The sequence below is a fragment of the Crinia signifera genome, chromosome 5 (genome assembly GCF_055691185.1).
Source record: "Crinia signifera chromosome 5, ASM5569118v1, whole genome shotgun sequence".
NCBI classification, from domain to species: Eukaryota; Metazoa; Chordata; class Amphibia; order Anura; family Myobatrachidae; genus Crinia; species Crinia signifera.
In genome coordinates this window covers 262351073-262363529 of record NC_139221.1, presented here as the reverse complement: position 1 = coordinate 262363529, position 12457 = coordinate 262351073, and positions in this window count along the sequence as shown.

Genomic DNA, 12457 nt, shown 5'->3' with positions numbered 1-12457 from the left:
GTGCGCAGTGTGGGGGACCTTGGATGTATACTCTGACACTGCTCTAGGCTGCCAATACATTTTAATAAAAGTCAGTTGGGGCGGATGCCATTGCAGAGCTCCTGCACCTTTGCCTGCCCCTGGCCTTGGATTTTGCTGCAGAAGTCTCACGTGGTGCGGAGGAAATGCCAGGTCACAGTGAGTATGCGGCACAGGGAGGAAGCCTCACATGCTATACTGACATTTGATCCATCGGCGCTGGGGATGGGGGTCGGTGTAGTTGATGCCAGAAGGGGGTGTAGCCTAGGACGCTGCAGTCTGCTGTAGCAGCCAGGAAGAAAAAAAATCCTTAGTACAGCAGTAGACATCTGCAGATGCTGTGGACCTATTTTTGAGGTTGGGCCTGGAGCTGCAGTTCCATCAGGCCCATTTTTAATCCGGCAACTTATTCATAGCTCTGTGGAAGGTTTCAGGGGCACCATGTAAACCAAATGGGAGTACTTTATACTGGAATAAGCCCTCTGGGGTAGAGAAGCCTGATTTTACCTTAGCAGTTTCTGTTAACGGAATCAGCCAAGAAACTTTTGTCAAATCAAGTGTAGTGAGATACTGACTATTGGCTAAATTTTCTACCAAATCATTAACCCGGGGCATAGGGTAAGATTCAAACCGGGACACTTGATTTACAGAAGTCATTGCAGAACCTTAAAGCACCTGAAGGCTTAGGTACTAAAACAATTGAATTCATCCACTCACTGATGGATTCCTATATAACCCCTAGGCTTAACATCTCTTCCACCTCCTGCTTTACCGCTGCCTGCTTTGCTTCAGGTATGCAATATGGCTTTGGTTTAATGACCACACCGGGTGGAGACACAACATCATTTTGGATGATCTGTATATTTTCAGAATGGCAGAAAACAGCGAAACAGTCAGTGAAGCAGTGGATAGGTGAAATAACCTTATTGTGCCCCCCCGCCGATTTTTGGACAGATCTCCGGAGTCCTACACTGCCTCAGCGTCTCCCCGCTACAGCGGGGTCTGCGGCGCTATAGTTACGCCACTGGTATATATGTATGTATGCAGTGTGTGTTGTGTGTGTGTGTATGTATGTACATACTGTCTGCTTGTGTATGTATGTATGTATGTATTTATATATATATATATATATATGAATTGATCAATGTATTTAAGCCTGCAGCCCCCTTCACGGGACCCCACTTTTCTGCAGGTCCTAACACTGTCGCTGAAAATGGCTACAATACACATAGCTATCACATCAATGCTTGATCCCAGGCATGCTATCTGGTCTAAAGCTCACAGCAGACTGTGCTTTTATATGTGAGCAGTTACCAACACACCTGTCATCATCTAGGGAACTGGTTAACATAAGCTATGCATTATGGGTTAAAACAGGGTGCATGAGAGAATGTGACCACAATAAGACTAATTTAAAAAATGAATCTAATAAACAATATATACACTAAACATCGGCACTCACCTTTCCTAGTTTTGGGGTGCCCTATGGCTTGTGACCACATTGTTTAAACAGACATTGTAGGCGCTCTGCACACACTAAATTAACTGATAATAAATAGTGGAGATTTGGTTCATGAATTGATCAATGCATTTAAGCCTGCAGCCCCCTTCAGGGGACCCCACTTTTTATATATGTGTATATAGTGTGTGTTGTGATTTGTGTATGAATGTATGTATGTATACAGTGTGTATACAGTGTGGCTGTTGTGTGTTTGAAAGTGTTTATGTAGTGTGTGTGTGTGTGTGTGTGTGTGTGTTTGGTGTATGTATGTATATATTAATGTATGTATGTATGTATGGTGTGTGTAACTGTGTATGTATTTATGTATGTTTGCTGTGTGTGTAGTTCTGTTGGGCACCGCTTTGTCCTAAATTCACCAAGCCCCTTGAGCCTTATTCCAGCTCTGGGCCACACCCTGCATAGGAGCACAGTAGATACAATCTTAGTAGGCATTGCTCAGTGAAGGACTGCTTGTTGCAGTTAACATGTTAAGAGCTATTGAGAAAGCATAACTAAAAGAATGGGATGAGTTAAAGTTCAATGTTTAAGTTATTTATTAATAACAAGAATAATGTGTATTCTAGTGATGTGTATGATTGTTGACATATTCATAAATAGTAACTTTTTATTTTCTACTTTTCTGAATAACAATAATGTCATTTGCTGACATTCAGTGATTGATGTCACAATCATTTGTTTTATTGCACATTGTGGTACTTTATAATACAGTGTTTCATCTTGATGAAACCATTTGTTTATGAGGTATGTGATTAACATAAATCAATCATCTGGTGCCATCTAAACAATGCTGTCTGGTCTAGTGCAGGGGTTCATAACCTTTCTTGTGCAGGACCCAGATTATGCCTGTGAATCAGCTGTGCAAGTCATTCTTCATCTCCTAATTAATAATGGTACATCTTAATCACTTTATAGCTTAGTATATATTTGCATTAATAAGTATACAAAAATAAAGTTGGGGAATAGTAATATATTTTTTTTAATAGTACACCTTTGTTACATTTTGGGGAAGGTCACTAACAGTCATGGTGATCCATGTATTGTTCTCTCCTAGTAGTACGTGGACAACTCCTTATATAGCAGCTGTACTGAGAATTGTTGTTCTAATCTAATAGGTTCTGTGGTGGGTTTTAGTTTTTCAGTTTCTGTAATGTTACCTTCTGTATACCCTGTAATGTATAATAATAAAATGTAATAATTATAATTATCATTATTATTAATATTATTTTTATAATATATTGGATCCTGTCTCACAGGTTAGGTAATCCTTATTTTAGACATAAGGGCTAAATTGCTAAAGCTGTAAATGCATCCTATGAAGATCTAGATCAGGGATGGGGAACCTTCGGCCCTCCAGCTGTTGTTGAACTACAGATCCCAGAATGCTTTGCTACAGTTTTAGCATGGCCAAATAGCAAAAATGTAGCAGTGCATGCTGGGATGTGTACAGCAACAGCTGGAGTGCCAAAGGTTCCCCATCACTGATCTAGATGTAAGGGAAGATTTTTTGGGATCTGGTATAGGGGCTGGTATAGGGGCCGGTGTAAATATTCATTGGTGCTGATGACTTATGTAAATTAGCAGCACATGGTGCAGATGCAGATAGTGTAGCACCTGGATTATTAGTGCAGCTCTGCATATGGGGGAATAGATGCATTTATTCCATGTTTAATCCTTTGTAGCAATATAAATCTAATTTACTTCAGACTGTGTTTCATGTTAATGAATGAGCCATACAGTGTTTTTCTATGTACAAATATACAGAATATTCAGATAACCTGAAACTTTTTTGACACAGTTAAATAATAGTAAATAATAATAATAATCTAGAGCTGCACAAAATGTACGGAAGAGGGTTCTCTATGTTCCTTCTGCAATGGGGCAATCAGGACATCTGCAAATTAAGAATTTAATCTAATAATCACTGAAAGGTTACCGTCACAATTACTATTCAGACAAGTACAGCACAATATATTGTGTTATCATATCCATATGTTTTACCTAAGAAGGAAAAGTGTGATTGACTCGTGTAGTGATTCAGTGATACTTGTGCCTCCAGCCCATATGAGAGGATTGTCAGAATACAGCAAATATACAGTATGGATCAATAACACATGAGAAAGGATATGGATCATTGGATTGACAGAAAGTAGGTCTACAAGCATTAGGTCGACCACTGAAGATCGACATGACTGAAGGTCAACATACATGAAGGTCAACATGACTGAAGGTCCACATGGGTTAGGTCAATAGGGTCATTAGGTCAACACAAGCATTAGGTCAACATGGGGAAGGTCGACAGTCAAAAGGTTGACATGGGGTTTTCACTTTTTTTTGTCCTGAATGTCGACCGTCAATATGGACACTAAAAAAGTGCGCCGCATCCGCTCGCCATGATTCGTGCACACTATTTTATTCTCCCACCACACCCTAGTGGATGCTAGGGCATGAAATACCACCTGTCGTCACATGTCGGCTCAAAAAAAAAAAGAGAAAAACCCCATGTCGAACCTAATGCTTTTGTCGACCTAATGACCCAATCGACCTAACCCATGTTGACCTTCAGTCATATCGACCTTCATGCATGTCAATCAATCAATCAACTTTATTGGCCATGTGTGCTTGCACACACTAGGAACATTACATGCGGGGAGGACATGCCCACCGAGCAGCACAGCGCCTAGGCAGCCATCAGAGGTGCCACTGGTCACTGCAGCAGCCAGGTAGGTAATGATATAAGCAGGGACAGTACAGTTATGACACAGGGAACACATACCCGCTGTGCTGCACAGCGCCTAGGCAGCCATCCATGGCGCCACTCGTCCCTTCAGCAGCCAGGTAGGTGACAATATAAGCAGGGACAGTATAATGGCACACAGAGAACATATACCTTCCAAGCTGCACAGCGCCTAGGCAGCCATCAGCGGCGCCACTGGTCGTTGCCGCGTCCAGGTAGGTAACATTATGGGCAAAGACAGCACAGTTACAGCAGAGACATTACAGTTATCACACAGGGGACATGAGGTTACCTATGGCTGAGTGCACAGATCCCAGGCAGCCATTTGCTGCGCCAACTTCCTGTGGGAGAAACAGCGGTGGTGGGGAGGGGGGAGGGGGAACGAGAGTCACTGAGGCCTGTGGAGAGGCAGTGAGGCCTGGGGCTGGAGTTGGGCATCTTCTGGGCTGAGTTCCACGTCGCTGCCCCCTATAGTCACTCATACCTCCTCCCTGAGGTGGGGGGGGGGGGGGGCACCGCCGCAGCATAGAGGGCTCCTGCATCTGCTGGTGCTGGGGTACAGAGGCTGGGGACTGCGGGCCTGATCTTCCTCGGTCCCGGCTGGGTGCCACCTCCAGGTGCCAATGGGGGTCGCCGCCGCCACTGGGGGTCATCATGCCGGGGACCAAGCCTGCGGCCGGGTCCTGAGTCCTGGTGCTGTCCCGCTGCACATCGCTGGTGTCACGGCTATGGCCTGGTCTGCTGCATCCAGTGCGCCCGTCCTGGCCGGGAGGGGGTGGTCACCGTGCCGCTGCCATCCATCCTCCTTTCCGTCCTCCCCCTCCATCCTCCTCTGTCCTCTGCCCAGGGCACCATCCAGGTCACCCTTTCTCCGGCCAGACCGAAAGTATCCAACCTTAGTAAATCAACTCTTTAGAACCCTTCCTGCTGCCTGTTTTCTCCTGAAGTACACAGTAATTTACAAACCCATCTAAGTAACTGTGAATATGCTCAAAAAGTTGAATATTCAGAAAGGAGAAATATGCTGGTATCTATGTGGAGTCAGATACATCCCCAGATGCATCAGGTGTGTCTAGTGCAAGAAGTGCTGCATGCAAAGCGTGTGGTGGCTCAGGTGAAGCTCAAGCTCCAGGAGTCAAGGAGGATGATAGGGCTTTCTGCAGGCTCCCTCTCCTCCATCCTCCTCTGAATTTGGAGATGTTGGGGGGGGGGGGGGGGGAGGGGAGGAAAGCAGCAATGCAGGGGTGCAGAGCATCTGTCCACATGCAGATGGAGACCCTGTGCCTCTCCAAAATTGGCCACCACCTTAAAGGAGACACACGCTAGAGGTGCTCCTCCATTGAGGGACACAAGGCATGGAGCTGCTGGAGGGACAAGGAGGGTGAGCTGTTGAAATTACAGAGAAATACATGTATATAAGGGGCACTACTGTTGGCTTTATGCATAAGAGGCACTTACTGTGGACATTTTGTGTAAGGGGATCTACTACTATGGGCATTCTGTAAATAAAGTGACAACACTTAGTCTGTGGTCATCAGGTGTAAGGGGCACTACTACTAGTATTGTGTAAAAGTGACAATACTGTGTGGCATACCTGTATAAGGGTACTGATGTGTAGCTTAACTTGAAAAAGGGGCACTACTGTGTGTCATAACGTGAATAAGGGGCATTAAATTGTAAGCTTGGCAGCAGGATCTTCCTACCATTTTAACTGTCTGTAACTACCTAGTTTGTTTTATTCCTATTTCCAATTGTAAAGCGCAACAGAACTTGCTGTGCTGTATAAGAAACTTTTTGATAATAATAATCATACTGAGTGGTGTAATTTGAATTGGGGGTACTATTATGTAACCAAGACTACTGTCAGCTGAGATAGGGCTTAAATGTATAGTTTGCAGGGATGTCGAAAACCCTAGCAGTTGTCTCTGCACTATATATATATATATATATATATATATATATATACTCCAAAAGAATGGCACTCCAGAGACAAAAGAAGTTCAGCACATAAAAACGTGTATTGAAACAAGCTTTCGGGGTTTGATCCCCTTCGTCAGATACACTACTACAGCAAAGAACACACAACACAAAACCTACATAAATACCTGACACAGAGGTCTCTCCTCCCTCCGCCGTCCATTGCCCATGCGCACGCATCCACCGCCGGAAGTCGGGCTTCAGTGACGTCATCGGACCAGATCTCAGCTACGACGCCATTGCTAGGCAACAGGCGCCGCTTGTGTTCCACCCTGTGTCCACTTCGCCACCCTGCATACTTCCTGGTGGCGCTGACAGCCCTGCGGACAAGCAGAGAGGGGGACAAAAAACATAATATACATTAAACATGTCACAAATGAACAAGAGGGATGGACAAACAGAGGCAATGTATGTAAAAATGTATGTAAATATATATATATATATAGTGGGGATCGAAAGTTTGGGCACCCCAGGCAAAAATTAATTTTAATGTGTAAAAAGAAGCCAAGGAAAGATGGAAAAACCTCCAAATGGCATAAAATTACAGATTAGACATCCTTATACCATGTCAAAAAAAGTTTGATTTTATTTCCATCATTTACACTTTCAAAATAACAGAAAACAAAAAATGGCGTCTGCAAAAGTTTGGGCACCCTGCAGAATTTAGTACCTTGTATTGCCCCCTTTGGCAAGTATCACAGCTTGTAAACGCTTCTTGTAGCCAGCCAAGAGTCTTTCAATTCTTGTTTGAGGTATCTTCGCCCATTCTTCCTTACAAAAGTCTTCCAGTTCTTTGAGATTCCTGGGCTGTCTGTGACGCACTGCTCTTTTAAGGTCTATCCATAGATTTTCAATTATGTTGAGGTCAGGAGATTGTGAAGGCCATGGCAAAACCTTCAGTTTACACCTCTTGATGTAATCCACTGTGGATTTTGAGGTGTGTTTAGGATCATTATCCATTTGTAGAAGCCAGCATCTCTTTAACTTCAGCTTATTCACAGAAGGCATCAAGTTAGCGTCCAAAATTTGCTGGAATCTTATTGAATACATTTTTCCTTCTACTCGTGAAATGTTCCCTGAGCCACTGGCTGCAATACAACCCCAAAGCATGATTGATCCACCCCCCCATGCTTAACAGTTGGACAGAGGTTCTTTTCATTAAATTATGTACCCTTCCTTCTCCAAACGTACCTTTGCTCATTCCGGCCAAAAAGTTATATTTTAACCTCATCGGTCCACAAAACTTGATTCCAAAATCCATCAGGCTTCATTTGCAGAGTTCAAATGCTGATTTTTGTGGTGAGGACGTAGAAGAGGTTTTACTTCTGATGACTCTTCCATGAAGACCATTCTTTATAGTGGAATAGTGTTCCACAACTCCAGTGTCTGCCAGATCTTCCTTGAGGGATTGTGCAGTCAAACGTGGATTTTGACTTGCTTTTCTCACAATTCTTCGAGCTGTTCTGTCTGATATTTTTCTTGGTCTTCCAGATCTTGCTTTAATTTCCACTGTTCCCGATGACTGCCATTTCTTAATTACATTCCGAACAGAGGATATGGGCATCTGATAACACTTTGCTATCTTCTTACAGTCTTCTCCTGCTTTGTGAGGGTCAACTATTCTCAATTTCAGTGTTCTACACAACTGCTTAGAGGAACCCATGGTGCTGATTGTTGGGGAAAGGTCAGATGAGTCTGGGCTTTTTAAAACCTTTGAGATTGACATCACCTGGTCTTTCCAGACGATGATTGAGAACAATCCATGACACTGCCAGGTCTCAGCTGTCCAAAGGGGGCGGTGCATGCTATAAACTCTGCAGGGTGCCCAAACTTTTGCAGACACTATTTTTTGTTTTCTGTTATTTTGAAAGTGTAAAGTGTTATATATAGTGTGTGTGTGTGGGGGGGGGGGGGGGGGGGGGGGCTTTAACGGCTCACCTGCTCTTTTTCTGAGGCTGCTTTCTTCCTGCTCCTCGGATGGGAGCTTCCATCCTGCTCCTTGCTCAATGGGTTGCTGGCTACTTTCCTACTTTTATCCTGCAGCTCAGTACCGCACTCCAGTGGCCGGCGCCCATAGGCAAATGCCTTAGGCTGCCTAGTGGTGGTGCCAGCCCTGCACACACACACACATTCATATATGCACCCATTAATGGTATAGATTGAAGTCCAGAATAAATGAGCTGCGAGTGTTTGGAGCCCAGTGAGCAGGTAGCCACCTCCCTGACAAATGTAATCCCCCCCTGCATGACCCCCTCCACTGTGTACAGCTGTGAATGTGTACGCAGCCATTCACACAGGAGGGAATTATTCACTATGGAATGATTTCCCCCTTGCTCACAGTGCTGAATGCGTCAGGACTCACTCGACACTGCGAAGGCCGTGGAGAGAAGGAGGCCCTCCCTCCCAATGGCCGGGGAACACCTGCATTTTCTGTGGGATGCCCAGAAAATGTGGGCGGCGTGCCCCCAAACACCCTGCAAGTAGCGGGCAAAGGCTAGCCTTCACTCACTGCCTTTGGGCGCAAGGCTTGTGCATGCACACTGCGGTCCTTCAATAATCGCTCAGATTGGCTGAATGACCCACTCTGTATTATTATAAGACACACCAAGTTCAGCTGTATGTTGGATCCTTGTACGGCTGGTGTGTCCTACATTTCTTTAACACTAATTCTTTGAGATAGGGCTTAAGGCACTGAGGAGTTGAAGTATTTTTGGAAATGCTACTTTCCTTTTCTAGGAGTGTTAATCTTGAGCTGAACGTGCACTACTTAACATTTCACTTTGACTTCCAATATCTGAGGTTAACCTAAACCTCAAAACATCAATAGCTTAAAGATGTGTTGAGAAAAACTCTGAGTCGGTTATACGTCCACCTATGTTTTTCATTCACTAGACATTGACGCAAATTGAATGCTTGTAAAAACAGGGATCACTGACCCTATTAATATATGAATTATATTCAATATATTTTTAACAAATGTCGGGCAGACACAGAATTTTTTTTTTCGGTCTGTCAGGTAAAACTAAAGGGAATATAGTCGAATCGTTAATCAGAGGGACAAGTAATTCAGATATAGAAATATATACATGGTGCAGTGATCATTAAACTGTCTTTAAGTAAATAACTTTTTCTCCGAGTGTCTCATTACCAGGTGTTAATTGAGTAAGAGAATTGTCTTGACATATTTTCCTAAATTTCGCGAATTTTCTCTGAACTTATAAAAGGTTCTAGAAGTTATTCACTACATGCTACCATATTTTGTGAACGTGCATGGTATTTTTACCATTATTAACTTATATATTCATAAATAAATTGTAAACTGCTTAACAAAAAAAAAAGTGTATAGTGTAATTCATAGAATGTTACTGCAGCTTGATTCAGCCACTTAGAAAACGGAATTGTATCTCCAGTCAGTATGTACTAAGATTTGGAAACTCATTTACAGTACCTAGCATTAAAAATTGAAAAAGTAAAAGAATGTAATGGCTTCTTGTGTGCGATCATTAATTTGAGACTATTTGTGTTAAATCGAAAAACAGGACTTTCTTTTGTTTTGAAAACATGATAATGGTAATTATGTTCCTCGTCAATAAAATCATACTCCATTATTTATGTGTACTAATAACACCTTTTCTTGAGTATATTATTTGCTTAGACTTTTTTATTCGAATTTAGCAAAAATATTTTAGACAAATGGAAAAAAATAATATTGTACCGTTATATTAAATTTATATAGGCAAGCATGTCGCAAAACGCAGTCTCAAAAAACTGGAGTATTATTCTAATGTCACATTTTATGTCGCGTTTATTTTGAAAATTGTGCGATTTTGTTTACTAACGGTCAAATCGAATAGACAATTCTACCCGAGATCACTACATTGCTTTTCATAATAACACTCTCCCCTGTATTATATTTTTTTTATTAAGAAATAAATCCACTTGCAGTTTGAAAATAATTTTAGCAGGACGTTCGGCGTTCTTTTACTGTACACAAACCACCGGTGACTGTCAAATATTTTAATTATCATGTCTGTCTTATATTTTGTAGATATGTCAATTTTATTATTGATCAAAATGTGTTTTTAAATACCTTTTAAATTAAGATATATTTGGCTACATGTATATTTTGTTTAATATGATCTGGACAAAAAAACCAAATTACTGGATACTTCTTTTATGTAATATAAATAGGCTTCCTGAGATTGCAGAATAACCAAAATAGGAATACGGTAAAACAATAAACCATTAAGGGTAATTAGCAAAGTACAAGATCCTATCTGTAATTTCATCAATGCCCTCACCTAAAAATTGATTACCAATCATATAATAAAGTCTTCTAAGCCCATGATTACAACTAAAAAAGTGATACTTACTGTGAAATACAGGAAAAGTCAAACATGCAATTTCTGGATTATCCTTGATTCATTACGATCTGTTAAGCAATCGTTGTAACATGTTTGTCCTCTGATATACGCTAAATACAACACGCAATAGCGACACTCTAGCGCACGTTTCCGCCAAGTGCAAATCGCTTATATTAATCTGATCGGATTAAAGCATTTAATGCATGTAGCAAAACTAAAATATTGTTTTATTTAACAAACTATGCGATTACTAATCGGTGTAGTAGGCTGCGGTATTTACCTACTTTATAATTAATTCAAATAGATAAATTGTTTTTTTTTTTTTTTTTTTTTTTACCCGAGATGAAAATACAGTTCCAGTGCATGCCAAAGCTGTACTGGCTACACCACGATATACTGTACACACAACTATGCTGCCCTCTGTAGCAGGACACATGAAGCTCTTTCTTTTTACAATAATAAAATGTAGCAGTTTTTCCAAAACAGTTGCAGTCGCACTTGCTTGTTTCTATAAATATTAATACAATGTATTTTCTTAGGCTCCTGTGAGCTTATAACTTTGTTAACGATTAGGTTTACTGTTAAATAATTAAAACAACTCCCGGTCTGTCGAAGAATTAAGTAGTTGGGTACACTGCCCTGGATGTAATGGAATTATAGTAGCAGCACAGTAAGTACAGAATTACCCACGACTGCGCTATTAAATCATAATCAGCACCCGGGGGGAGATCGCAGGAACATCGCTGATCATTGGATCTTTTGCATTGGCATGAATGATCTTTAATATTTTATTTATTTATGTATTGAATTAATAATTCTGAAATACAAAGGTAAATGCCAGAATTAAATAAGTATTATTATTATTGTTATTATTATTATTATTATTATTATACTACTATTGTACTACTACTACTACTACTACTACTACTACTACTACTACTACTACTACTACTACTACTAATACTACTACCACCACCATCACTACAATTATATCATACTGTGTCTCAGAAGCTCTTTAGACCATTTTAGCATGTGTTCAAATTTTGCTTGTATATTTGTATCTTTTTAATTTGAATGCCACAACTTTACTATTTGTGTGCATTTATTTACACACACACACACACACACACACACACACACACACACACACACACACACACACACACACACACATGATATTAAAAAGAAAACGAATATCAATGACATCCTTAGGACATTTCTATCACATTAAGTATGTCAATTATATGTAGTTATAAACACACACTACGTTATCTATGACAAATAAGGTCCGTTCTATATTAATACCGCAGGAACATCGCTGGCGTTTTATTTTTTATTTTTTTGCATAACATTTCCCTGCGTGTTAATGCAACATTTGGTATAACAGAGCAACGTAGGAACATATTGAATGTGCAGTTGTATTTTTGTATTCTCTTTCCCGTGTCCTACCCATCGCCGCTCATGCAATCACAGAATGTACATAAATCGGTGCGTTATCTGGGCGATTGTCTTCATACCGGAGAATATTCTACATGGACAGAAGGCGTATTGTAAAATAACGTTACAATTGCAGATTTCAATGGCAGGAAAATACATCCAACAATGATTGCATTTATGTTTAATGAGTGTGTTATGAGTTGTGATTTCGTCTTCCCCAGTCGAACAATGAATGAGTTTGTATTAAAGCCCCTGGTGCTTCCAAGGCAGAAGCGTCATCCCGGGTCTCTGATCTATCATTTCCGTGTACTGGACACTAGTGCGATCATACTGCTAATGGGTAACAGCCGGAAGAGTCAGGTATAACCCCGGCACCAGCTACAGGTAAGGTTACACTGCAGGCAT